General features: G+C 35.3%; 1 protein-coding gene across 4 annotated transcripts in view; it reads left to right on the top strand.

Moving 5' to 3' along the window:
• LOC126753162 (RYamide receptor) overlaps window positions 1-27,767 on the top strand; it is a 361,468-nt gene that overhangs the window by 33,287 nt on the left and 300,414 nt on the right. For all 4 annotated transcript variants that reach the window (XM_050464402.1, XM_050464426.1, XM_050464418.1 and 1 more), the window contains exon 2: window positions 18,179-18,378. The gene's annotated coding sequence lies outside the window, so the exon portion shown is untranslated. The remainder of the gene's footprint in view (window positions 1-18,178; window positions 18,379-27,767) is intronic.

Raw genomic sequence — 27,767 nt, 5'->3', positions numbered from 1 at the left:
AATTTATGGTCGTCATAATCGTCGTGTCAATTGAGCGTCTGGTAGAAAAATTTGAATCCACAGGCAGAGTAAAAAATTTTCCCGTGACAGTGAGATAAAGAAGTGCCTGCAGTGTCGAGAATATTGCTGCTGCTGGCGCATCAATTGAGGAAGACCCAACCGTCGTTCTCAAGCGTTGGACATCTCTGTGACGTCGTTGTGGGGAATTTTGTGAAAAGATCTTGATCTGGATCCTTACAAGATCAAATTGACGCAAGAACTTCGGCCGCTTAACCACCAGAATCGTCGTATGTTCGTGAATTGGGCTGAGCAACAACTTGAAAATGATCCGTATTTTCATCGGAAAGTCTTCTTCAGCGATGAGGCTTATTTCTGGCTGAATGTCTTCGTCATTTAGTAAAATATGCCTTATTGGTCAGACAGCAATCCACACCTTCTCCATTACTCACCAGTGCTTTCCGAAAATATTACGGTTTGGTGCGGTTTATGGGCCAGCGGCGTCATTGGGCCATACTTCTTCGGTGATGATCGAGACCGGCACGTTACAGTGAATGGGAATCGCTATCGCTCAATGATAACCGAATATTTTTGGCTCGAATTGGAGGATATGGACTTGGATAATATGTGGTTTCAACAGGACGGCACCACACAGCGAATGTCACAATCGATTTAGTGAAAACCAAGTTTGAGGAACGTGTTATCTCACGAAATGTCTGAGTCAATTGGGCGCCTCGGTAGAGTGATTTAACACCGTTACCTTATTTCCTGTGGGACTACGTCAAGGCTATGGTCTCTGCCAATCGGCCGATTTGTGTTTGAAAACCGTCGAGAAGCGGGTTCAACGTCAGGACTGTGCAAGCGTGCCTGTGGTGGCGGTGCAAAAAAAATCGAGATCCATACATAACGGCGTCGAATGCACTTTCACAGGAATAAAGAATTTCATTGAAATCCCAAACGGTTTTTGTTTTATTTATAAAAAAGCTCTTAGATTGGCGCTCTTAGTGAAAAACCCGTTACAAAAGTTTCCTTAAAGAACTTTATTTTGACCGGTCAGTTTGTATATATTAGCTTACCACAATTTTTGTTAAAGGGAATTTTTTTGCTAAAATAATGTTAAAATAATATTTAATTTTTTTTCGAATTTTTCATATAAATTTTGAGGTTATGCGAAAAAGGTGTAAATACAAAAGTTATAGACCTTTCTTATACCTATAAATATGTATATATGCCATATAACTTTTCCATAGGACTCGTAATTTTGACAGAAATCAAAATGAACCGTTTCTAATCTTTAAATTTTAACCACTCCCTTCTTCTTCCTTTTTTCCTTTTAACTTTTGCTATTTTAACTTGTTTTCCTAATAAGATTATTTTAAATCATCGATATTTGTCTTCTTCAAGAACAAAACTTCCCGTTTTTAATTGCAATCTTTTATGGTAACTATTGTTTGAGCTCATTGTACCATGACATGACAGCTATTAGCCCCATCTTTCGAAAGCTTTAACTGGTTCTCATTAAGACTTAGAAAGATAAGATCGTGTGTGAACCCATAATAGGAAGTATTTGTCCCAAATTTTAGGCTCTGGACTAAAACTGGAACTTGAACTTGAAAATCATGTATTATCTGAACATATTCCTTGAAGCAGTATGGGTTTCAGAGATTGTTGTTTCTAATAAACACATAACCTTTAGAAAATACGTATGAAAAGCTGCTTAAGTCCACCATACGGAATTTTGAAAAAACTCTACTTCTACTTTCGATTGTTGTAATTGTTGAACACCTTTAAACAAGTCTAGAAATGAGCCCATGGCTAAAAAAGCGCAAACATAAGACTTCCATCTCAAACTTGGCTTGCATATCAGTTATAATCCTAAGAATATTCCTAACCAACTTTCTAATACATGGGCTACAACTCTAAAGTAACTGTTGGTTGGTAATAAGTAGACGAAATTTTTTATATAGATACATATATAAATCACGGTTGAGCTCGACGGATCGAGGCTGCAATGTCTTATCGGACCCGATTGACCCTTCGTTTGAGTCTCTTGAGGACTTCCACGTAAAACTTGTCGTTGACGGTTTGCCCAGGAGGAACAAATTCATGCTGGACGATGCCTTTGGTGTCAATGAGCATCGTTTTAAGTTAGGATTTGCTCATTCATCAGCGACCTCTTCCCGGCCTCTAAAAAGGCCTGGTGCTACTGAAATACACCACTTCTTGGTAAAGCAACATCAAACGCCTCTGTCGCAGATTTAACGAGTTTCACATTGAATTTAAACGCGTACCTCTGCTCTAACGAACGCTGTATTTTCAGCTTGCACCACTCTCAGAAACATATCGAGCGAAAATGTTTGTCCTGACTAACCAGCCGCTCGTTCTTTAGCTAGGAATGCCTTCTACCGAATTCACGCTCCGAAGTACAGTGGCGGCGGAAGAAAATCAGTCCTGTTACTTTCCGGACAAACCCTGTATATGTCCTTATCTGGTTTTCTTTGTGAATTCTGTAAGAAACCATTAACGAAAAGCGCAAAATGGAAATTCAAAACCAACAAAGACCGAAAAATAATGCAGAAGTTTATTGACAGCAAAGGCTAATGAATACACTGACTACATCTGCAAACACACATACGCCTGCTGCATATTGTTGTGTTAATTTGTATGCCTTTGGAAGGATTCGTGTAAATTACGTTTGACAATGAAATACATTTAAACTTGCTCACTACCCATTTCAAATAGAACAAATGCAATATTTTTTCGATTTTCCGAACTTGCCGACAGCCGTCGTAGAAATTCAATAACGGTTTTGTTGTTGTTGTTCGTCCTGCCTTGTTGGTATTTCAAAGGCTTATCCTGCCAACGATATTTCGTTAGCCTTATTGGCGATAGACCTCAAACAAAAAAAAAAGACAAAGCTCTGTGGCCTGCGGTTGCGTTTTGATTTGCTTTAATTGATAGAATAAATTTTAGGAAATGGCTTGCGTTCCTGCGTTTTGTTAGATAGTGAAAAGCGGTCAGTTTTATTTTGGTGTGCGTGAAAGCCGACCTTCCTCAGCCGCCGGGATAGACAGCAAGAATCGAATTATTTTTTCAGCTTACGTGGGTTTCTCTTTTAAATTTCATTTAATAACGGTAAACCAAATCTCATTACCTGACAATTTAGTCGTTTGCCCAACAAAGTAGAACCAATGTCTGTGTGTAATATAATCGCTGTTAAAAAAAAAATAAAAGTGTTTTTTTTGGGAAAAAAAAATTCAATTAACTCTGTCACCGCCGGCAAATGTGTTTTCATGCTGAAAATGTTTGGCTGTTTAAAATAATATTGAAGCTTAGCCAATAAGATAGCCTTGGGCAAGTCTAAATTATAGAAGAGACAGGCAAGTTGCGGCGGGAAATCCTAGCACTTTGAATAAACTTTTTATGTGGACACAATTGTGGACAAATGTATACCCAATTTATTGGTTAGCAGACGTCACTTTATTTGAACTTTGATAGGCAATACGATACCTAAACATTAGTGTAGCACTAATAACTTCATTATTTTAAATAATTAAAATGCTTGTGTAGTGTGAAAGTAAAATTTTATTTACTATCGAAATTATTGTTATTGTCGGTAATGTCGGCTTCAATGACGTAAGTATGTATATATACGAGAGGGAAACTTAGCTCATTTAACCAAATTGGAATAATTTTATTTAGATATGGAAGATAGTTTAAGTAAAGTACTAAATGGTACTAAATACGTTTTGAGCCAATACAAGTATGCCAATGGTCACCGAATAACTCTCAAGGGCTTCAATGGCTTCATGGCGAGTTCTGCAAAGCGGCTTTTTCGTTTTGGAAACAGAAACGATGACTCTCGGTTCGAGTTTAGCGAAAAAATTAGTCCCAGTAATGTAATAATGAAAACTCCGTGGATTTTTTGCTTATAAAAACAGTCGCTTTCGACGAATTATTTCACGTAGGCGCTCAAGATGGTCAAATTGTATTGTAGTAAGTGGACCAGTCCGCGTCAATTTCACTCAGTTGGTAAAATGTACGTTTAAACTTTTTGGACTTCTAGAAAATAAATAATGCGATAATATACAGTCTAACAGTTTTCACAGCATACCCGTGCAAGAGCTAAACCTTCAAAATATTGCCGGTGAAATAGTTATCGGTGCTGACAAATGTTGTGAAAGAAATCACCATTTATTATTCGACGAAATCGTGAATGAATAACAATCAAATTTAGTATCTTATTAACTTATATTGAAGGTCCTGTATTGACTTAATTTTATTAAGACATTTTAATCGCGTCATATTAAAATCCTCCTTACATAAGAACTATGTGATATATAGTATGTAAACTCAATCGAAGAAGCTATATTTTATATATGGAGTATTGAAGTTTTTATGTTAAGAATATTCAGTTGATTGGTAATTTTGACTAGCCTGTACGGTGGTGGGTCAAATGAAAAGTTGGAACTCAGTATATATGCCATATTGGGGCTGAGAAAGGGACGGGGTAATTGCATTAATTTGAACATCATAAGGCTTGTTAGAAGAACAAAAATCTATGATCATGTAATATAGTATATGGTTGTGGGGATAGTTCCTATATATGGTATAAGGCTAATTAAGGGATATATTCACCCGATTTTATCTTTTTACCGCAATACCAAGTACTACTAACATTCCACATATTAATAATATGCCCTTTGGGTTTCATTAAGATACATACATACCTCACATACTATCACAAATATATATGGAGAGAAGTCAGCCGGATATTCGAAAATTTTCATATTACTATTTAGGGGGTAGAGCAAGTTATGACCTGATTTTATCCATTTTATGCACAAAGATACATTGTCATTATTTACTCATTTACTTCGATTTTTAATAAAATATTTCACAGATTGTCCGAAATTTTCGTTTAAATGTTCGATGTGGGAACTGAACAGTAATAGTTTGATTTTGAGGAGTTTTCATTTTAAGATGTCCTAATTTAAGCGGTTACATGGGTGTATAGGTTTCAAAAAACACTTTTAACGGGTGGCGCAACAGTCAGAACATGATCAGAAGATGCTATAAATTTTGCAATTGACCTCTAATGTCAGATCTGTTTTGACATTTGCGTAGTAAACACATGCGAAATACACGTAAATTAACAATGGTACGCTACACTGCGTGCGACAACCAATATGCTGAAGGATGCATTTCCCGGGCGCCTAATCTCCCGTTTCGGTGATTTGCACTGGCCAGCAAGATCGCCTGATTTGACCGCTCCAGACTTCTTTTTGTGGGGCTTTTTGAAGTCGCGGGCTTATGTTACCAAGCCTCAGACTCTTGCAGCTCTTAAACACAATATCCGTCAAGAATGTGAGGACCTATCGCCGGAAGTTCTGGCCAATATGATGGAAAATGCCATAAAAAGGGCTCAAATGACAATCAACTGTGGCGGCGGCCATTTACATGATATCATATTCTCGACTTGATGGAAAAAAATTTAAAAGACCAAATAAAAATCATCCACAAGCAGAATCAAAGTTTTTAATTTTTTAAAAAAGTTTTTAATTTTCCAAAAAAAAACATCGGAAGATATTTTTAGCGCCACCTGTTAGAATATTGTCCTAAATTTTAAGTCGATCCGAGTAATAGTTTCGGAGATATAGCCTTGAGAACTTGTGCGCTTTGGACTAGCTAGGCTAAGTGCGCCGTCTTTAAACAAGTTTTTCTCGAAACTGTGTTATTGAAGTCGGCTGGCAAGATTTCTCGAAACTACTCTACCGATCTTTATAAAATTTTACACAGGTCTTTGAGATACAGATACATAAAGACCTGGATGAAAGATTTTTTTTCGATTACAACTTTTTGAAAAAAAATGTCGCGAAATTTTCACTGAATTTTATTTTTTTTTGAAAAAAAATCTGTCAAAAATGCAATTTTCAGTTTGTTCTCTTCGTGTAAATTCTAAGTTAAGGTTTAAACTAAACAAAAAAATATAATAAAATATTTAATTTTTATATAAGAAAAACATTTTTGAAAAAAGGTTGCTTTTAACCCCATATACTTAAGTGTACTATTCGGACAAAGTTTTATCTCAAACATTGGTTCTTCATTTGTATACCAGAAGTGAATTTCGAGTCCCACATGAAAAAGTTGCAAGGCAAAGTAGTAGGTAACGAAGGGATCTACAACGTTTATACTAATACCCATCTCTAGATGTATGCGTAAGTTTACACCAAATTCTGTGAAGGTGTTTTTTTTGTATCAGAAAAAAAAAAATATAACAGCCGAATACTTGGATATTTCATGTTTTCACATAAATTTTGAGGTTAGCTGAAAAAAGTGCTAATACAAAAGTTATAGATCCTCTTATAACTTATAGTTTGGCGTAAAAATTTTGTCTATAGAAATCGTAGTTTTGACGGAAATTGAGATTAACCATTAACAAGTAAGGAAGGGCTAAGTTCGGGTGCCACCGAACATTTTATACTCTCGCATGATAAATTGATAATCGAGATTTTATTATCCGTCATTTACAAATTTTCAAATACCGTATTGTTGTAAAGTTTTATTCCGCTATTATCATTGGTTCCTAATGTATATATTATACAGATTATTATAAGGCATCAGATGGAATTCAAAATAGCGTTATATTGGAAGAAGGCGTGGTTGTGAACCGATTTCACCCATATTTCGTACATGTTATCAGGGTGTTAAGAAAATATTATATACCGAATTTCATTGAAATCGGTCTAGTAGTTCCTGAGATATGGTTTTTGGTCCATAAGTGGGCGACGCCACTCCCATTTTCAATTTTTAAAAAAAGCTTTGGGGCAGCTTCCTTCTGCCATTTCTTCCGTAAAATTTAGTGTTTCTGACGTTTTTTTTGTCGGTTAACGCACTTTTAATGATTTTCAACATAACCTTTGTATGGGAAGTGGGCGTGGTTATTATCCGATTTCTTCCATTTTTGAACTGTATATGGAAATGCCTGAAGGAAACGACTCTATAGAGTTTGGTTGTAGTTTCCGAGATATGTACAAAAAACTTAGTGGGGCGGGGCCACGCCCACTTTTCCAAAAAAAATACGTCCAAATATGCCCCTCTCTAATGCGATCCTTTGTGCCAAATTTCACTTTAATATCTTTATTTATGACACTTTATAGGTTTTCGGTTTTGGCCATTTTGTGGGCGTGGCAGTTGGCCGATTTTGCCCATCTTCGAACTTAACCTTCTTATGGAGCCAAGAAATACGTGTACCAAGTTTCATCATGATATCTCAATTTTTATTTGTTACAGTTTGCACGGTCGGACGGACAGACGGACGGACAGACAGACAGACATCCGGATTTCAACTCTACTCGTCACCTTGATCACTTTTGTATATATAACCCTATGCCTGACTCTTTCAGTTTTAGGACTTACAAACAACCGTTATGTGAACAAAACTATAATACTCTCCTTAGCAACTTTGTTGCGAGAGTATAAAAAGGACTTCAGACTTATCAATCTTATAATTTGAGTATGCGCTAATTTAAGCAGCCTGACCTGCCACTTTCAAATCATACGACTAGCTTAGACTTGTGCATGTTTTTGAAAAGTAGGAATCTACGAGTCATCCAAGGTGAATATTATATTTCACTGTTGTTTTAATGATTATATACTGTATATAAAATAATGTAAAATTTCGAATAGAAATTTAATGCGAATAATTACTTTCTATGTTATTGTATTACTGACTTCTTCTCAGTGCTTAAGCAATCATAAATACACACATAACATACGTGCGAGTGTGTGTAATACATAGAAATAAGTATATAAGACAGAGTATTAACAACTCACAAGAAAAAGCAAAAAGTACTTAAATAAACAACAAAAATATCTGATAAGAGGTTTGCATAACACATACTCGTATTACTTTTGCAAATTTAAAGACATCTCGCGCAAGAAACGTCACTCAGTCGCTTACATTTTGTTGTTTTGTTCTTCTTGTATCGTATTTATTTTTCGGCTTTACTACTGTTTTTTATTTATTTTTCTAACATTAATATCATCTTCGCTTCCATGCGCCTTCGACTAAACTGACACTTCGATTCTGCGGATGTTTTGGTGTGTGAGCAGAGTTGTTGGTATAAATATTTGAGCAACCTTATAATTTATTATTTTTAAATTTGATGTATCACCAGTGATATTATGTGACAGCTACAAGATTGCCTTTAACGCACATCTCTCATATTGCATGCCACGCCAGTGTGAGTAGACATACATTTGAAGACGTATTAAAGGAAGAGCTGTAGCAGGATTGTATTTTAAATTTTGCATTTTATTTGGTACCAAATATATGCACGTCATATAAATTAAGTAAGGACTGTGTTTTTAGAAAAAACAAATAAAGATATGAGTTTGTTATTACGGTGGCCATGCATCGAACGTTGTTTCTTAACAAATCTGTTTATTATACAAAAATCACAAAGTAAACTGACTATAAATCAAGAAATCTAGCTGTCACAAAGCTGCCAATTTCAAAAAAGCATTGCCTCATTGAAAAAAAAACGTTTAAAAAACACCCGTTATAATCCTTAATTTACTATAACTCAAAATATATAATTCCAAACCTTAATTCTAAATTTTGGTATACATTATAAATTTTTTTTCTGTTGTAAATCGAAATCACGAAGCATCCTTTATAATAATAAATATAACAGAACATTAAAAGACAGTATTTTTAAAAAGTATAACTTCCGCTTTATTAGATGTGCCGCTATGTTGTAGTTAAATGGCAACATTTTGAACATAATGTGTAATTTTCCATCACACAACTTTTACTTCAACCATGACGAAGAGAATATCTTGACATTTTGTCAGGATTTATTAGTCACGCAATCAGTTGAAAGTAAAGATGCGAATGAAACCAAACAGTGCAAAATGATTTGTGGAAAGAAAAGGAGCTATTTATTTTTCTGATTATTTTAACGTAAACGCTTGCGAAGGTAATAAATCGGATTTGTTAGGGTGAACCTAAATCAAATTTTCTACAAGAAACCAAGATGTAAAATATTTTATCATAGACGGTTTCAAAGCTATTGTATTTTGAACTAACAAACATTTTACATGCCATCGGAACTTTCAACCGTTTCCGGCAATTTGTAGAATTATCTGCACTTTTTATACTCAAAATTGGTTAATTAAGTTTACGAAGAAGTTGTTGTAGTACCCATAAGGAAACATCGGATACCCCATCAAAAAAACATATAAATTATCAGAGTGATGAGCTGAATTGACTTGCTCAGGTCCGTCTGTATATATACAAATTATGTAGCTCCTCAGTTTTTAAGATATTGATCTGAAATTTTTAATACGTCTTTTTGATACGAAGAGCTGCTCATTTGTCGAAATCGCCGTTATTGGAATCACTGTCATAAAAAGTGTATCTTCAGAATTAAGTTCTTGTATGGAAAGCATTTCTATGCTATTTCTTGTCCTTGATATTATTGTCCTACTAAAAGAGTGATTTTCCATTTCGAGGTTTCTTATTGGTCATTATTTTGCAAATGTGTGTTAATTACAAAAACTTAAGATCGTATAAAATTAAATGAATAAAAATTGGCTTTAAAAAACTAGGAAACGTGTTAATTCACGAAACTTTTAATGGGGAATGTTAATTATCATACGAAAGAACATTCTTTGGTATTTTTTTTTTGAAGGTTATCTCTTTCAAATGTTGGTCGCGGCTATGTCTCACATGGTCCATCAGTTGAATCCAATTAACGATGATGTGTGATATTTTGCTCCAAAGCCTCAATCGATGCGGAATTATTCGTAAAGACTTCAGTCTCTACATATTCACACAGGAAAAAGTCTGACGGTGTGATATCATACGATCTTGGTGGCCAATCGACCTATCCAAAACATGAAATTAACTGCTCACCGAAGTGTTCTCTCAATAAATCCATTGATTGATGCGATATGTGGGAAGTGGACCCATCTTGTTGAACCAAATGTCGCCAAGGTCATATGCTTCAATTTCAGGCATCAAATAGTCCACCAAAAGCTCCTGAATCTTTTCAGGCTGCTTTTCCACAATTTTGCTAGTTAACACACCCACTGAGCCAGAAATGTGCCTCATCGCTGTACAAAATTTGGCACGAAAACGTCGGATCTTATTGAACTTTTCGAGAGCCCATAGAGCGAAACGATGTTGCATGGGAAGAAGAATGAAGGCTATTGAGAATAGTACCTTTACTTGGATTACCCGTTATATGCGCATAAACTTTTAAGATCGGACCACAATGTATATAAGTATGTATATGCCAAAGCAGCTTTACAAACTGAATGAACAAAATCAAATTCTCGCATGGAAACTTCTTAATTTTTGAAGTGCTCTCTTTTATTGGTGACGCAAAAGTTAACGTTTTTTCTTGTTTTTGTTTTTTTTTTTCTTTAGTAGGTGTTCTTTTAGTACTCGCTTACAACTGGAAGGGTGTCACACAATGTAGTTGATTTGATACACGCAATATTTATAATTCTAATATTTCTAAAAGTGTTTACTCGTCACAATTTTTTCACAGTACGCTAAGTTTTGTAGTTATAAGATGAGGAAAAGCGTAAAGGTACAGAAATGGATACAAATGAAAATAAAATTTATTTAAGTATGTGATTATTTATTAAAATTCATGTGTCAATCGCACGTGTACTCCATTTTAACGTGCAAAATAAATCGAATATATGTAGAGGGTATGGGAAAATGTCAAAATTTGACGCGCTTATTTCAGTTTGTCGACCGCTGTCATTCATTCCAATTGGAAACTACAATGCGTGGCTCATTAATTTATGAATTGCGGTTGAGTTAAACCTTTCTCAAATATTATTTAAGGTTTTCAAATGCCTGTATCCATATCACGTACATAGTCCTGCTCTAAATGCCTGGTAGTGTGGGAACTGTATGATTCCATTGCCACGTCGTCAATCACATACTATAAAGTTCGATGCAAAACCTTCAAAATATTAGTCTCACGGTTTCGTATCAACCAAAGAGCCTGGTGTAATATCTGAAATATATGGGTCATTTGGTGTATTTTTTAATATTGTTGTACAGGATAAGAGTACAAAGCGCTGATACTATCAAAACAAATTACTTTAAAAAATAATTTTTAGAAATTCAACCTTCTTTTATAACTTTTTAATGTGGATTATGGGATGTTAAATTCGATGGGAGTTAAATTTTTGCTACATTTCCATAGTTTGAGAAGCTTCAAAGTAGTGAAGTGTTTTGGAAAAGCGCATATAATGCATTTTTTCAAATCATTATAATGGATGATTTTTTAGACATTTTTCGGAGTTGGTCTTTTTGACGGTTGTCACTTGATTCATAATGAACTGATCTACTTCGGAACAACGTTTGCAATTCATGCAAATTTTGTACTGAAATAGTAATTCAGTTCGTACAATATTCGGTCGGTATAATCTTTCAGCAGAGTTGGTAATTCGAATTAGTCCATCCCCCACCGCGAGCAACAACTGGCGCTGTGATCATCCACGTTTTGTAAGATACTGAGGAAGGATCTTGGTTTGCGGGCTGACGAAATTCAACTTGAAAGACCAGTAAGCGCCTCGCATGTTCGGTGAATGGGCCCAAAACGATATGACCAAAGATTTCGATTTTCATAAGAAAATTTTGTTTAGCAATGAAGCTCACTTTTGGTTGTATGGGTACGTTAATAAATACAATCTTCGCATTTGGAGTTATTACACTGCAATAATACGACATTATTGAGACGCCGTTAATCCTTCTTCCTTACTAGCTTAGACAACCTTACGGGGTTACAGTCGCCCTTTCGCTATTTGGCGCCAATCTGAGATAATAAGTGCAGTCAGGTCCTTCTCCACCTGATTTCTCCAACGGAGTGGAACTTTTTCTCTTCCTCTTGTTCAGTAAAACCTTTCCCTCGAACACTCCTAAGGCCGGCTCATCAGATGATATCATTGTCATACATAGCAGGACGGAAATAATGCGGGACTCATATATTTTAGTTTTTGTTCGTCGAGAGAGGACTTTACTTCTCAATTGCCTACTGAGTCCAAAGTAACACCTGTTGGCAAGAGTAGTTCTGAGTTGTATTTCAAGGCTAATATTATTGTAGATGTTGGTGTTGGTTAAAAGATAGACGAACTTATCTACGCCTTCGATGTTATTGTCAACAGTAGTGGCGAGAGCGACGACTGTTTGTTTGATGACAGGAGATATTTTGTCTTGCCCTCGTTCACTACCAGACCCATTTGCTTCGCTTTCTTATCTAGTCTGGAGAAATCAGAACTATAGGCGCGCTTGTTGTGGGCCTGTTTTGCTCTGGAGTTCGTATTATTTTCTCCAGAAATATATGGAATGAGTTCCGCGATAGCGAGTCTCCTTGCCTGAAACGTCGCTCGGGATTAAACAGCTTAAAGAGGTCTTTCCCGATCTTAACGGAGCTTTTAGTATTGATCAACGTCAGCTTACCCAGCCGTATTAGCTTTGTGGAGATACCAAGTTCAGACATAGCAGCATAGAGGCAGTGCCTTCCTGTGCTGCCGAAGCGGCTTTAAAATCGACGAAGATACTTGGAAATCACACGTCTTAGTAGAAAAAACTTTGTTAGTCCTGCGTATATTAGTATAAATAGAAATCTATTCTCGCTTTGAGATTTTATGAGTTTGAAATAATTTAAGTGATCAAACTCACCACACTTGAGGGCAGCTTACACTCTATTGGTTATATATTATATTTGGGGCCACCCTAATATTTCTATACTTGCTTTCTTCTTATTATGTACTCGTTTACACTGTAGAAATTTCCTTTGTATGTTCATCGACATTCTTCAAGAATTGGTTGTATCAAAGTCGCTTTCATTATCCTCATACCAGCTTTTACTATATAGCAAGTACATACATATTTAAGGCTTTTTATACACATTCACGGTATACATATGTTTTTACATAGCATACACAGACAGTGGCTTGCCATTTGACTTGCGTGCTATTCGTTCGAATATTATGGAGGCAATTTGATTTTGACTTTTGGCAGGTGTCTCCTTAAAAATTCCATGAGCTGTAGAATATGAAGTGAATAATGAAGCCCCGTTGGGATTTTGATGAATCACTTGTTGATAGCATTTTGCCTGTGTACTCGTATGTATAAATTTGAATACTTGCGGGATTCCAAAGTTGTATAATTTTATGGCATACTATATTGAAAATTGACTGTCACATATGTTTGTCTGTTTGTTAAGAGCATATATAATTTGTATGCAAGTCCTGCGAGTATACAAACGAGCATTTAGTTACCTTGGCGCTGCAAATCGCCTTTGTAAAAGTTTTAACGCTACAAAACTTTATTGAAATTTTAAGTCGCTTTATTACTACATAATAAAAAGATTATGACATGGGCTTATGTGTATTTTATACCGTTCCAGAAGTAACTTGCATGCAATAGAGAAATACGCCAAGCGATTATAATAATACCTGCATACCAAGGAACGATTATTCTTTGCTCATTTTTGTTAGTGGGAGGCGGCTTCATTGCTTGATTTTGTTGATACTCTCATAAAGACGGCTTAGAGTGTGGCATAAGCAGCTTGAAATTAAACATGTTAGGGGGTCAATTTCAACCATTTTTAAACTATGCTAATAGGACGACAAGGAAACATTGTATATGGAATTTGATGAGGAAGTTTTTGATATGTATGATTTGTTCCGAAAAGTGGTGAATGTCGCACTCATAGTACGGTTTCTATTCCTGCAAAAACCTTGTATGGTTTATGTGGAGAGACGGCATTCTTTGCGATGGCAAATTTGATATAATTCATAATTAAAAGAATAGTAATTTGTAGACGACTTCCAAAGAAGTTTCTAGGAAGGAAGTGGAAAGGCAGGTAAATAATTATTATCTTGGTTTTAAAACTTCAACAGAAATAAACATTCATTCCTATCTCTCAGTTTGTGTGACATCAATATGCTATAGTGGTCCGATGTCAAAGGTTCAAATAACAAATAAATGAGCAGTTTCTTGAGGAGAAATGGACGTGTGTAAAATTTCAGATCGATAACTCAAAAGTTAAAGGAGTAGTTCGTGTATGTGCAGACAGATGAACCTAAGCCACATTTTATTAGGTCCATAACTTTTGTAAATTTAAGGCTTTATTGTATAAAAACGGTCCAAAAGTGTTTTCCCTTATTCCCTCAAAAAGCAATGCTTAATTAACACACGAAATGCTTTATGATCCTTTTTTTTGTAAACTAACCCAAGTCGCTTTGCAAAAATTCTATATTTTTTTAATACCTAATAGAAATCATATATATAGATGGTAGTAGTAGAAATAGTATTATCTATGTAAGTATCAGCCTCAGTAAAGCGTGGACGGGTCTTCGGCCGCACTTTTCTTGGAAAAAAGAAAAGCAAAATTTCCCGCAAATGTCGAGAATTTGGCTCAAAAAGTGACATTTTCAGTTGAGAATAAGTTTAGGCTGCAAATAGATCTCTACAAATATTTTGTTGGATTAATGTTGACACAAATGTCCAAGATCGATATAAAACGATTTAATCGACCAGTGCTTGACCCTAGAGACATCTATTGGAAAACGGCGGAAGCAATATTATAGACCTAATAATATCATTATAAAATAATCACGTTTATTTCCAATATTTCACAATTTTAAATTCCATGTAATTCCTTTACTTTCCTCTATACAAATCAAGCACCAATAAATACTTATATTCTGATAAATCTTTACAAGAATAGTGGCTTTAGGGTATGCAATCTCTAGTCTAAAAATTGTCAAAAACATAGCTTTTCAAGCCTCACATACCGAACTGATTTTTTTAATATACTGACTGAGCTCCGCTTCGATGCAGAAGGAAGAGAAAAATATTAAACTACTTGGGCAAAGCTAGGCTCATTCCAGTCGATTTTCGATATGTAGGTAGAGATTATAGTCAGATATCATTATTTCTTATCAATCTTCATCACTTTTCCATTAGATGGAATCCTCTTATTCTCTCTGTGTGTCTCACTGGCTGTGCGTGCAAGCGATATCTTGAGTAAGAATTTAAATATATTGACACACATGTTTCTTGTCACTTTGAGAAGGTGTTTAGCTCTATAACTAAGCCCAAATGTGGATAAAACATTATAATTTAGTACAGGGTATCAAAATGAGTTTAGAATATATCTCTAACACCACTGATGCTAAATCAACTTAATTTAGTGACCGGTAGCCTTTCTTGCTGCTCCTTATACACTCTGACATTAGATGAAATCGTGTATTAACCACTTCCACTATATATCGGTTACTGAGTAAAATACTCAAAATTCGATAATTCAGTAAATTATTATATGTACTTCAGAGATATTAAATTTTAACTCAGGAACTAAATGCTCATCTAACTACAACCACTACATTGATATTTTTATGTTACAGTGTGAAAATAGGTTTAATCGAACTACTATATATATATACTTAGGTGATCATGTCATCTTTCCATATAAAAGAATATTAAAATGTACATTTATGAATACATCAGAAGAAAACTTTGCAAAACTAGTGCCACCGAGGTATGCCATCTCTTACCCAAACATTTAGTATTGAAAGCAAGTGAGTTTATGACTTGTACCTGTACAATAAATTTATAAGATGGCAAATACTTCTACTTTTAGTGTTGCTCAACATATGTAACGTGCGATGCTCACTTTGAAGTCTGTTCATATTGAATAACTTAATCCTTACCTACATGGGCACTCCTAATAGTCGTATAAGAGTACAAGTGGGCAAAAGGTACTCATATACAAGTATTAATAGTACAAAAGCAAATCAGTAATTACTCCATTTCCACTATACTATTATACCTGACATAAAATCAAATGAGGCATATAGTTTAATTTATGAATAGTAGTCTACAACCCTGAGTATGTAAACTTATTATTAACTACGCTTGGTTACATATTTCTTAAGCACTATGTGAAACAAAGCAAACGGTTAACCTTTTCTTATATTTTGTCCTTTCGGCGCTGTGAACGTAATAAAATATTTTACAAACGCTTCAGCGAGCTTTGCAAACAGTATGTACTTATGGAATGGCTTGTAATGTCATGGCTGCCATAACTAATCTGAAAGGTTTACAAATGACATTTAAGTTTTCCTGAAAACAGCTCGTGGCATTTAAATAAATTACAAATGAATAGCGACAGAAATGTCGCTGCAAAACGGTCGCTGCCTGAGGACCAACGCGGGTCAAATGACGTTTGGTCCAGCAAACAGCTGTTAAGTGCTCTTTAGATATTTATTGATTGTGACATCTGTGATGATTTTGCTGAATAATTTAAAATAATTTTCCCATTATACATATTTACATATTTTCACTTAACGATGAACGTTCAACAGTCAAAAACAGCATGATGTGGGCCGAAGGGCTGTCATTGTTGTCACTATAATTGTAATGCGAATGGGTTCGTATATTTGTTGGCCAAAATGAATGGCCTTTGACATTAAGGTTCACGCCGAAATAGTTGAAATCATCACACGCCATTTTCCATGTTGTAACTGTGACAAGCGTTTATGTGAGTCTTCTCCTCCTCAATATGCTCTCAAATTGTCAGCATTTGTTATAAAATTTACTACGCAATGAAAAATTCATATCATTGACGTATACAATTTGCGGAGTCATTAATCATTTCAGTTGTGCTGACGATTTTATGCTGGACTGAGCAATTGTGGACCTGAAAAATAAAATTGGGAAGAAATTGTTCAATTGCTGTTTAGTTGTATGGTCGAAACATGCGGAAAATAAACTTTCTGCTTAGTTTTCTCTTAATAAAATTAATGGAATTTTCATCTGCTGCAACATTTTTTGATTGTCTCGGACTCATAAAACAATTTATTTTACATGCCTTTACTTGCAGAACTTTCCTTGAGTTACTGGGTAACGTTACTCGATGCTGTTTTCCTGAGCAATGAAACGAAAATTACCAAGGAAATTTAAAAATTTAAACTTGGCTTTAGAACTACTCCATTTCATCTCAAGTATCTTCTTTAAGATCAGTATCCCGATTTTTTTTTCCTTAGACAAATTGCTACGAGTTCCAAATAGCTGGTTTTAAACTGCTTAGAAAGAACATCAGTCGGGTCCGGTTTTGATGATAAGGGGCGAGCTACTCATTGAAGTGTTATATTAGTGGTAATATTTGCAACTACAGGCTAGAGCTTCTCTTGGACGTTAATCATCAAGAGAATTTCTATAGTTGCCAAAATCGGGTTTAGGGTTTCTCCACGAGGGTAAGGAATCATCTTTTTGGGTTTAGTGGTCAAGAACTCAGGCAATTACTCTACTGGAAGTCGTCTTGGTCAAAAAGTAATTTAATATTTAGATATTGGAGTCCTTCTTTGTCTCATAATTTTTATTTTGTTTTTATTAATAATATAATAATTTCCAATTACCGGTTTGCATTTAATCCATACTATCAAAAAGGATTATACATGCACCGTTTCAAAATCAAATCTTAACTCATTATGTGCACAGGCAGGCAGTGCCATGAAGTTTGTGACACTTGGAAGAAAACTTCCGATACTCTTCAAAATGTACATATATATTAACAGTTTTTCGAGCAGCGGCGATTAGTCATGTTTGCCTATCCGTCTGTATTTACACTCCTTAGTTATGGATTTTGCACACCTCTGTTTTCTCACCATGAAACTACCCTTTGTCGGAACCGGCGATTTCTTAGTGACCCAAAATCACTATACAAACTGATTGGAGAAAATAATGTTCTTTTAGGGCAAAAACTTTTGTTTGACGTGGTATTATCAGAAAAATTGACATGGTTTAAAGTAACGATATAATTTTCGATCAACAATATAGCATGAGGTCTTTGTGTCTTTGTGAAGACTTCTTTACTTGTAGAAATATCTTCACAAAACTTGGCATCAAAATAAAATTTTTGTATGGAATCTTTTGTATTTGTGAAGCATTTTCATAGCTCCGGTGAAATTGAAGTTCATTTTTATTGTTGTTTTTAGCCTTCATATGCTGCATTCCAATAAACCTTTTACAATATTTCTAAAATATTTGTTTTAGACATGAGTTTCAAATATATTAATATTACTTATGCATATGTAAATACAAATAAATTCCAATAAATGCTTGTTTTACCATTTGCAGGTAGTCATTTCACAGAATTAAATGTTATTCCACGCAAAACAATCAATATAAATTTATTAATCTCTAAAGCTATAAATCGATATCGTGAAATAGCATTTAAATGCATGCTGTAAAAATTCTACTAACGTTGCTCATACGCTCCGTCGCCCACTAGTGGAAATTTCCCGCTTTTTGTTGCTGTGAAACCCCAGTAAAGGCAGGTAAGCGGTTTTATATTTTATTGTTATTGTTTTTTAACAGTTCATGCGTCATTTATATTGAACATATCTTTTAAATGTTTTCAATTCATCGATTTGAGTGCCATTTGAGTACAACCGACACTCGCTACCGGCGCCACATTTGACTACCCTTTAAGTCTACATGAGTCAATACAAAAACTAGTTGTCTAATATACATAAAAAATGCATTAAAATCAGCATGTACTTTGATTACGGTTTTTTAGCAGCTATTATTGTTGTGGTGAATATAAGCGCCGACATGCTTTATCCATTTTATTTCTGCGAGTGTGGGATATTTTACCTAAATAAATTTTTGCATATTTTCTTCTTTTCATGTTTTTTTTTATACTCTCGCAACAAAGTTGCTAAGGAGAGTATTATAGTTTTGTTCACATAACGGTTGTTTGTAAGTCATAAAACTAAAAGAGTCAGATATAGGGTTATATATACCAAAGTGATCAGGGTGACGAGTAGAGTTGAAATCCGGATGTCTGTCTGTCCGTCCGTCCGTCTGTCCGTCCGTCCGTGCAAGCTGTAACTTGAGTAAAAATTGAGATATCATGATGAAACTTGGTACACGTATTGCTTGGCTCCATAAGAAGGTTAAGTTCGAAGATGGGCAAAATCGGCCAACTGCCACGCCCACAAAATGGCGGAAACCGAAAACCTATAAAGTGTCATAACTAAGCCATAAAGAAAGATATTAAAGTAAAATTTGGCACAAAGGATCGCATTAGGAAGGGGCATATTTGGACGTAATTTTTTTGGAAAAGTGGGCGTGGCCCCGCCCCTACTAAGTTTTTTGTACATATCTCGGAAACTACTATAGCTATGTCAACCAAACTCTACAGAGTCGTTTCCTTCAGGCATTTCCACATACAGTTCAAAAATGAAAGAAATCGGATAATAACCACGCCCACCTCCCATACAAAGATTATGTTGAAAATCACTAAAAGTGCGTTAACGGACTAACAAAAAACGTCAGAAACACAAAATTTTACGGAAGAAATTGCAGAAGGAAGCTGCACCCAGGCTTTTTTTAAAAATTGAAAATGGGCGTGGCCTCGCCCACTTATGGACCAAAAACCATATCTCAGGAACTACTACACCGATTTCAATGAAATTCGGTATATAATATTTTCTTAACACCCTGATGACACGGACGAAATATGGGTGAAATCGGTTCACAACCACGCCTTCTTCCAATATAACAATATTTTGAATTCCATCTGATGCCTTTTCTGTATAATACGAGTACATACATTAGGAACCAATGATGATAGCGGAATAAAACTTTACAAAAATACGGTATTTGAAAAATATGTAAATGACGTATAATGAAATCTCGATTATCACTTTATCATGCGAGAGTATAAAATGTTCGGTGACACCCGAACTTAGCCCTTCCTTACTTGTTTTACATTATATTAGGTTAAAAAGGTCAAATGTGCATGTCTGGATTTTAATTTGTACTTAAAATGTCTTCACTCTTTTACTTGCTCTTTTCAGTGTCTCCCATAGCACAAGCTCTACATTTCAATGTATATTTGAAAGTACTTAAGTGGTTGGTATTTTATTGCTAATCGTCCTGTCGACTTGAACTTGATTACAGAAAATTAAATAAATGTGGTGGTTGTCTCAACGGACGAATGAAGACAGTGGGATTATTTGCATTGTGATATTATATATTGCTACATATCCTCTGGCGGTATTAGTGTAAACAGTTTCGACCTTAGGCTTTTCGAAAAGGTTCAGAATAATGTTGATGAATGGGATAAACTCAACACGTGGACATAATATATGTTCCTCCAAAGCTTTTCAAAACATTTTTTTTGCCTTGCATCTGTGTTCTACATTACACTAGGTTTCAGTATCTTATAAAGAGTATTTTAATTATTTTCAAAAGGCTTTAAATGCTTCTTGTTATGGTAGTGGCATTTATTATCATCCGAAAAATATAATAAATATTGAATATTTTGTCCAAATACTTTAAAATATAATTAAAATCCCTTATATCGAAACGCTTGGTAGCCAATACAAATTTGCATAGGCGTTTATTATCAACTCCCGCCAGCTCGGTGGGATGTCTGAAGATGTGCACTTACAAGTGTTTAAGTCTTGACCTACCAAGCGCGGTACGGTCAAGAAGGAAGTGCTGAGTTGTTTCCATCTCATCTTCTCCTATCCACCTTCTGCAAATGGCGTTTGGTAAGATTCCAAACCTTACAGCCTGAACACCAATAGGACAATGGCCATTTAAAAGCCCCACAACTAGGGAGAGATTAGACTTCCTGAGGGCAAAGAGATCACTATATTTCCTGCGATCAATCTTGGTCAAAAAAGCTTTTGCGACAGCGCATGTACAGATGGTAGCACAGAGATGGTCAGGATTTCGCGATGCCCAGCTAACTAGTAGTAGAACACAAGAGAATACGGGAGGACCGACCCGCTCCCATTCTAGCGATAGCTGTTCCAGGATGCCTTGCCTTGCTTAGTCATTAGCTTTACAATTTCCAGCCAGTTTTATCACAAAGACACTCGATGCTATTGATAGCGAGGTTAGGCACTCCTTGATCAATTCTGAACACACTGTTAATAAACTCAAGGCTAGTATCGCGCTCCACTGTCTAAGTGGCTTCTCTGAAGGCTGTTAACTTAATAGCTGTAACCTCGGCTTGACAATGCAATAGTCAGGAAGTCTGGTGCTGAAGTTGATAGATAGCTCCTGACAGTTAACCCCTCCACCCACTTTCCACTCAAGCTCTGACCCATCCGTTAAGAAGCTCCCTAACCCTCTCCTCCAACGGCTTCTTCCCACGTCAGAGTTCGACTTGTGATCTATGGGATCCGATATGAAGTCATAATAAATAAAAAAAAAAAATATCTAGCCACTCTCGATAAAGTTTGGCGAACTGATCTGGAGGGCCAATAAAAAGCAACACGCTAGGTCTCACTGTAATCATTACATTTCAGAACTACATATACTTGTTAAAAGCGATTTTTTGGATCATAAATTTGCAATGCCTTGCACAATAATCTATGCCAAATTTAATAAAAAAAACTTTGACAAATAAAAGAGTATAAACAACTTTAGGGTGACATTGATAGTATAGTTGTACGACAGCTATAAGTTATATTAACCCAATTTAAACAGTTTCTTGAGACATTGTAGCGATGCTTTGTATAATAATCTCTGTCAAATTTCTTTAAGATAACTCGACAAATGAAAAAGTTGTGCATACATGCACTTGATTTCGATCGTTGAGTCAGTTAGTTTGTTAGCTTTAGGTGAGATAAGGAGCTGTCCAAAACTAGAGAACGATATCTCAAAAACTGATATACTAATACTGGATACTGTTAGTTCGTGTATATACCATACATACAGACGAATAGGCAGACTGACATCCCTAAATCGACTCCTTAGTCACAACGATCATTTTCCATACATACTTATATACATATACCCTGTAGAGCTGCAGTCATGCATGAATTAAGTCTTATACGTATATGTTATAATATTTGTTTACAACAAAGCATTTTGCGTAAACAAATACCTACGTCAATTACGTCACGAAACAAGTTGTTCTCACTTGAAAGCATTTCAGCAGAAATCGAAGCTATTCAACATATTGCAACTATGTAATTGCAGCAATGACGATACGAATGAATAATTCCACAGTTACCATTGTAACGAATAGAGCCACTCATAGTACTAGTGTTTGCAGAAAATACAAAAAAAAATGTTTGAAAGATTTTCATGCATATAGTACATCTGAAAATTTGTGAAGTGCTTCAATTCGACTCTATATTATGTGTACAAAGTCCACTTATTGAGCGTTCAGTGTCAACACCAAAAGTGTGTGTCAATGCCACCCGCACGTTCTGCGTGTAACAAAAGTTGTTTTGCAATTGGGAATTCATGCTACTGGATCATCGACGTAGGAAAGAGTTGGTGAATGGGTGTACAGGATGTGTAATGGCGATGACCTCGTTGGCAAACAAAGCATGGCATTGGGCTTCACTTAAAGTTTTTTACAATCTACAGTCTACACATAGCTACACTGGATTTTGGTGTGGCTTTGACTTTTTTTGTTTATATATTTGTCCAAAACTGTGATGGATAATTGGCCATGAGGCTTAAATGTTGTTGTAACTAAAGTAAAATTCACATATATTCCTGAATTGTTACGTAATTTACGGTCATAAGCTTGTTGTTTGGTTTATGTCAGGCCAATAAGTTTGAATTACATTTGTATGACGTTGTGTTGTGTTGAATGGTATATCATTTGCAAATACGAAGTTGTTTTTGGTTACATTATAAATTAATTAAGAATAAAATTGGAAATTTTGTTGTTACTAATCATTTGTTAGTTTGTAGAAGTAATAGTAATCAAAATCCATCCATGCTTTAGATGAAAAATCGAAGAAAAGACTTGCACACATGTCGTAGCAGCCTTTTTCACACAGTCAAATTAATTTTGTACATTATAATTATAATTGAGAAACCAGTTTTTTCATTTCACACAGCCGGATAGGAACGATTAACGATCAGCTCTTACACTTGTGTTCTTCATTTTGTATTTTAATAATTAAAATTCATCAGCTGACTGCTATTTTATCAATGCGGACAACCAAATTTACAGTCTGGACAATAACCGGCAGAGTTAAGCACAGCCAAAATTACAGTATGGACAAGCACCCGCAGAGTGGCGTTCTAATTTCAACTCCACTAAGAATTAATGTAGTTAAATAAGATGTAAATCGATCTAAATTAGCGCTTTAATCGAGCAAAGACCGCTTAATTGATAAATTAACATTTGTGCGAAAAGGCTATAATGCTACAGAGTTTTGATACTTTCGTTTGTATCATTTCAAAAATGATCATCCATGACAAGATCTCCACTCACTGACAAATTAAATTCTGCAACTTCAATAACTCGTTCACTGTTTTGAAGAGAATTCGCACGGCAAGTGTTCCTACAGTTAAGTAGAAGGTACTGCTTGTAGGCGCTAGAATACTTCGATGGTTTTGAAACTGTGCCATTTAATGTATTTTCATACCTTTATAAAGGGTGATCCATTTCGAAGTTCCCTGATTTTATAAAGAAAAAACACAGAAACTTCAAATTTAATGGATAATGTTTATTATCATTAGAAAGAACGTTCTTTTGCATTAATTTTTTGAAGGTAATCCCTTTCAAATATTGGTCGCGGTTACGTCTCAGATGGTCCAACCGTTGAGTCCAATTTTCGATAAGTCAATATTTCGACTTGTAACTGGCGAATCACTCGCGTGATGTTTTGCTCCAATGCCTAAATCGAAGCGGAATTGTCCACATAGACTTTAGAAAATCTAAATAAAAATATTCTCACAGGAACAAGTCTAACGGTGTAATATCACACGATATTGGTCACCAATCGACCGACACAAAACGTGAAATTATCAGCTCACCGAAGTGATCTCTCAATAAAACCATTCATTGATGAGATGAGTGAGAAGTTGTGCCGTTTTGTTGAAACCGAATGTCGCCGAGATGACAGACTTCAATTTCAGCCATCAAAAAGTCGGTTTTCATGGCGCCATAGCGGACTGTTACGTTCTCACAATCATTATTTTTGAAGAAATATGGACCGATGTTTCCAACGGCCGACAAATCACACCAAACCGTGTTTTTTTCTGAATGAATGACAGATCTTGAATTTCTTCAAGTTGCTCTTCGTCACAAATGCGGTAATTATGCTTTTTACATATCCATTGAGCCAGAATTGGGCAAAGCGATGTCGCTTGGGAAGGTCGAGGAGTTTCAGTTCTTGAATAAGCTGTATTTTGTACGCTTTCAATTTAAGATCTTAACGAAATATGCCCCAAGTCGTTCCATACGTCAGTCCGAGTCGCTGCGAATGGTGTCGAATCGACTCTCCACGTTCTTCGTGTACACTATCAGCTTCGGCTGCTATATTTTCATCACCGCGTGCTGACCGAGGTCTATTCGGTCGAATATTATCCAATTATGAATGCTGGGTCTCAAGATAAGTGATGGTGTTGCGAATAGTACGCTCAATAAGCCGATTACGTTAACCATAATTTGAGCGAAGTGCGCGAAACACATTCTTTGCAGAAGGTGAATTTTCATAATAGAGTTGAAAGATTTGTTAACGTTGTTCAGACGTATAACGATGAAATGCCAAACAATACTTGACACGAGTCACGTGTAGCTATGGAAAAAAGTACTTCTACTGGGATCATCCGTTAAGTCTGGAATTTTTCTGGCAGCATTTAAGTTTTTAAACATAATAGTTAATTAGAGGTCTTTAGATCGCTTTCAAAGTTGTTCCCAACCACGTTTTTCCCTTATTTACAATATTCGGGCGAAATAATCGATATTTGGCCCATCATCATTGCTATCCATGAAAGTCGATTAAAGTCCGGATGTTAGATGCAAAGAACTCGTTAGTGCTTGAAGCGTACGATTCTCGACTTTATTGTATGAAAATGGTATCAAAGCAAACACGCTGAGAATTTCTGTTGGCAAATATGAAAAAAAATCGATTTTTTGATGCCAGCATTGGCAACGGTTTTGATGTGGAAGGTTTTTCCGCTATTCCATTGACGGCTTTTGTTTGGAAGATTTAAAAAAGTTAATCAAAAGATGAAAAACTGTTGCATTTTCCATTTTTCCTTGGAGGCACTGAATGGTGTCCCGCCATCACCATTTTGTTTTCATATTTTCATGCAAATCCCTGCAACGTTTAATTTATAGACAGACAAGTGCTTACATATGCCTGTAGCATATACATAGTATTGGCGTATTTTTAATAACTGCTACATGTGCGAAAAAATTTTAAAATTCTAGTACGTGTACTATTGGGTAAAAAATGAATTTTTTTGATCGAAAAAATATTACAAAAAAAAAATACAATTTTATTGTAACTACAGCAGCAGCGTGAATAATTGTTGCAAAAACTGGCGTGGCGTATGTTCGGACATAACCACCAAAGTTGAGTTATAATTTCAACACATTTTGCGATAAATTTACGGTGTGCCTGTTGTAGAAGATAAAAAAATGTTTAATATTAATTTTGTTTTAAATACATATACATAGGTACAATTAATTGATACGGTGACATCCACTAAAATACAAGAAAAAAAATAATTTGAAGTTGAATATTCAAATTTGACTTAAGCCGATTTTGTTGACGTACTCGTACCACCTTCATATTTCATGTGAAAAAATTGGTTGCGCTGTAATTCATGCAACTTTTTTGACTTGTTTACAATTAAGCGCTCATATGCATGCGCACATGTGAATTTCCCTCGATATTTTTTCATGATAGCACAATTTTGTAACGAATTTTTTTGCTTTGCCACTCTTAATCCATTCATCTGCTGGCGTTTGCCGAAATTTATGCATTCATTTTCGACAATTTGTTTGACAAATATTTTCTTGCTTTACAGCAAAAGCAATAACTGTGTGTACATGCCAGAGCTTGTTGTTGTATACTTCGCTTGGTGAGTCCGTTATGTTTCAATTTTAACGCCACTGTTATTAATTGGCGCTGCGGAAAACACCAAATTTCACCGTCATCATACACTTTCATATCAAATATTTGCCTCAGTAAACATTGAAGCTTCCTGTTGTGAGTTTGTTGTTTATTTGTTAATTTTAATATTATTACTTTTTCAATACACTTGCAACATGTTGCACAGTGAGTATAAGGGCTTTGGTCAACTAACGGCTGACCACTTAATTTTATTATACTCGTGCATATCGAAACAATCGGAATGATGAGTCGTTCAGGGGGTATTAAAAGAGAGTTATTTTAAGGCTTCTTAACAAAATCATTTCCGAGAAATCTCGAAATTTTTCGGCCATTAATTCATACAAATCGGGAGTCTACCTAAATTCGGTTGGGAGGGAACGTAGTTCTTCCTTACTTATTTTTTGTGAAATGTTAGCAAATTTTGATCATTGCATTAAAACAGAGCTTACAGGGCTGAGTGAAATTCAATCACATTTTTTGACAGCGTAAAAAATGCGAAGTTAATTTATTCAAGGGTTGAAAATTAAACGTTGCTTAATAAAAATTATATATGTATTCCTGGGCAGTGTAGAAAAAGCAACAATTTATATATGTACATACATATATAATAACTGGCGCTGGCAGCAAACTACCGACCAGCACAAATCATAATTATTAAGAGGGTGTAACTAGGAGAGGTTGTGCAATAATTAAACCTGTATAGTAAGGTGGAGTGATAATGTATGGAGAAAATTTTTTTTTATGTTTTTTAACGGCATAGCTATGAAAAGTTGCCTTTTAGTTTATAAAACAAACGTGCGAAATATCAAAAAGCTGGATTAATGTTTTGAGGTGCCCCAGTACAGTCAAACATTTAAATTAAACAAAAAAATTGCATTCTACACATTTATTGCGAAAAATATTCTCTTACATTACTTAAACTGCTATTTAAACATCAAACTGTTTTTTGTATTGAAATAAGACATTCGTTGACGTGATATCAGTCTTGCCCTAATGAAACCGTCTCGTTTATTTTCCCCCTAAACTGCACTCGATGCTTCTGTTACCAACTTGATGCAGCGCTCCACAGCTTTGATGTAGCTTAGAAAATCTTTTATATTCTGACATGTACCAAGACCGTTTTTGACAATGTCTATCATGGTTTCATCAGACATATTTGAAGTTAGAGGTGGCTCAGTTATATCACAGTCTTGCTACAATGTTATCTTTAGCATCGAAGTTGAATGTAGGTACTTTAAACGTTCAAAGTCTTCGAGCATTCTCTGTTCTTGCTTTTACAATTCTTAGATATGCAAGATCTCTTATAATCTCTCTGTCATCATCAAGCATGGTAATGAGAAGATTTTGGTGACCAAAGTATCCATTTCGTTGAATTACTTTGTCAACGAATGCTTTCATATCGAAATTCAAATAACGACTTAGGTTAAAGGTTTGTCATATGTTTTAGGCTCCGTTAATGCATGAAGAATTACATTTTATTGTAAACCACATTGGTCCATAAACTTTCATAACGCAAGTGGCTAATACAACTTGCTTTTCTTCTGGGTCAGTTTTAGTGGCATGCAATCTAAAAATTAGACTAGCTGTTGCAACCATGGTTAAGGGATTCCATATTAGCTAAACCAGAAGAAAATATACCAGTACTGATAGCAGTCGTTATGTTGTATAAATGTCTTTGGTCAGTACTAAGCACTTCCCTAGTTAATTCAGAAAATATTGTAGGTATAACAGTAATTTCGACTACCGGCACAGTTTGACAAGTTTGTAATTGAGATCCGATAATGTCTGAAAAGCATTTACGTTCTATAGTTGTTCCGTCTAAATGTAAT

The sequence above is a fragment of the Bactrocera neohumeralis genome, chromosome 2 (assembly GCF_024586455.1).
Source record: "Bactrocera neohumeralis isolate Rockhampton chromosome 2, APGP_CSIRO_Bneo_wtdbg2-racon-allhic-juicebox.fasta_v2, whole genome shotgun sequence".
NCBI classification, from domain to species: Eukaryota; Metazoa; Arthropoda; class Insecta; order Diptera; family Tephritidae; genus Bactrocera; species Bactrocera neohumeralis.
This window is presented reverse-complemented; position numbering and strand designations above follow the sequence as displayed.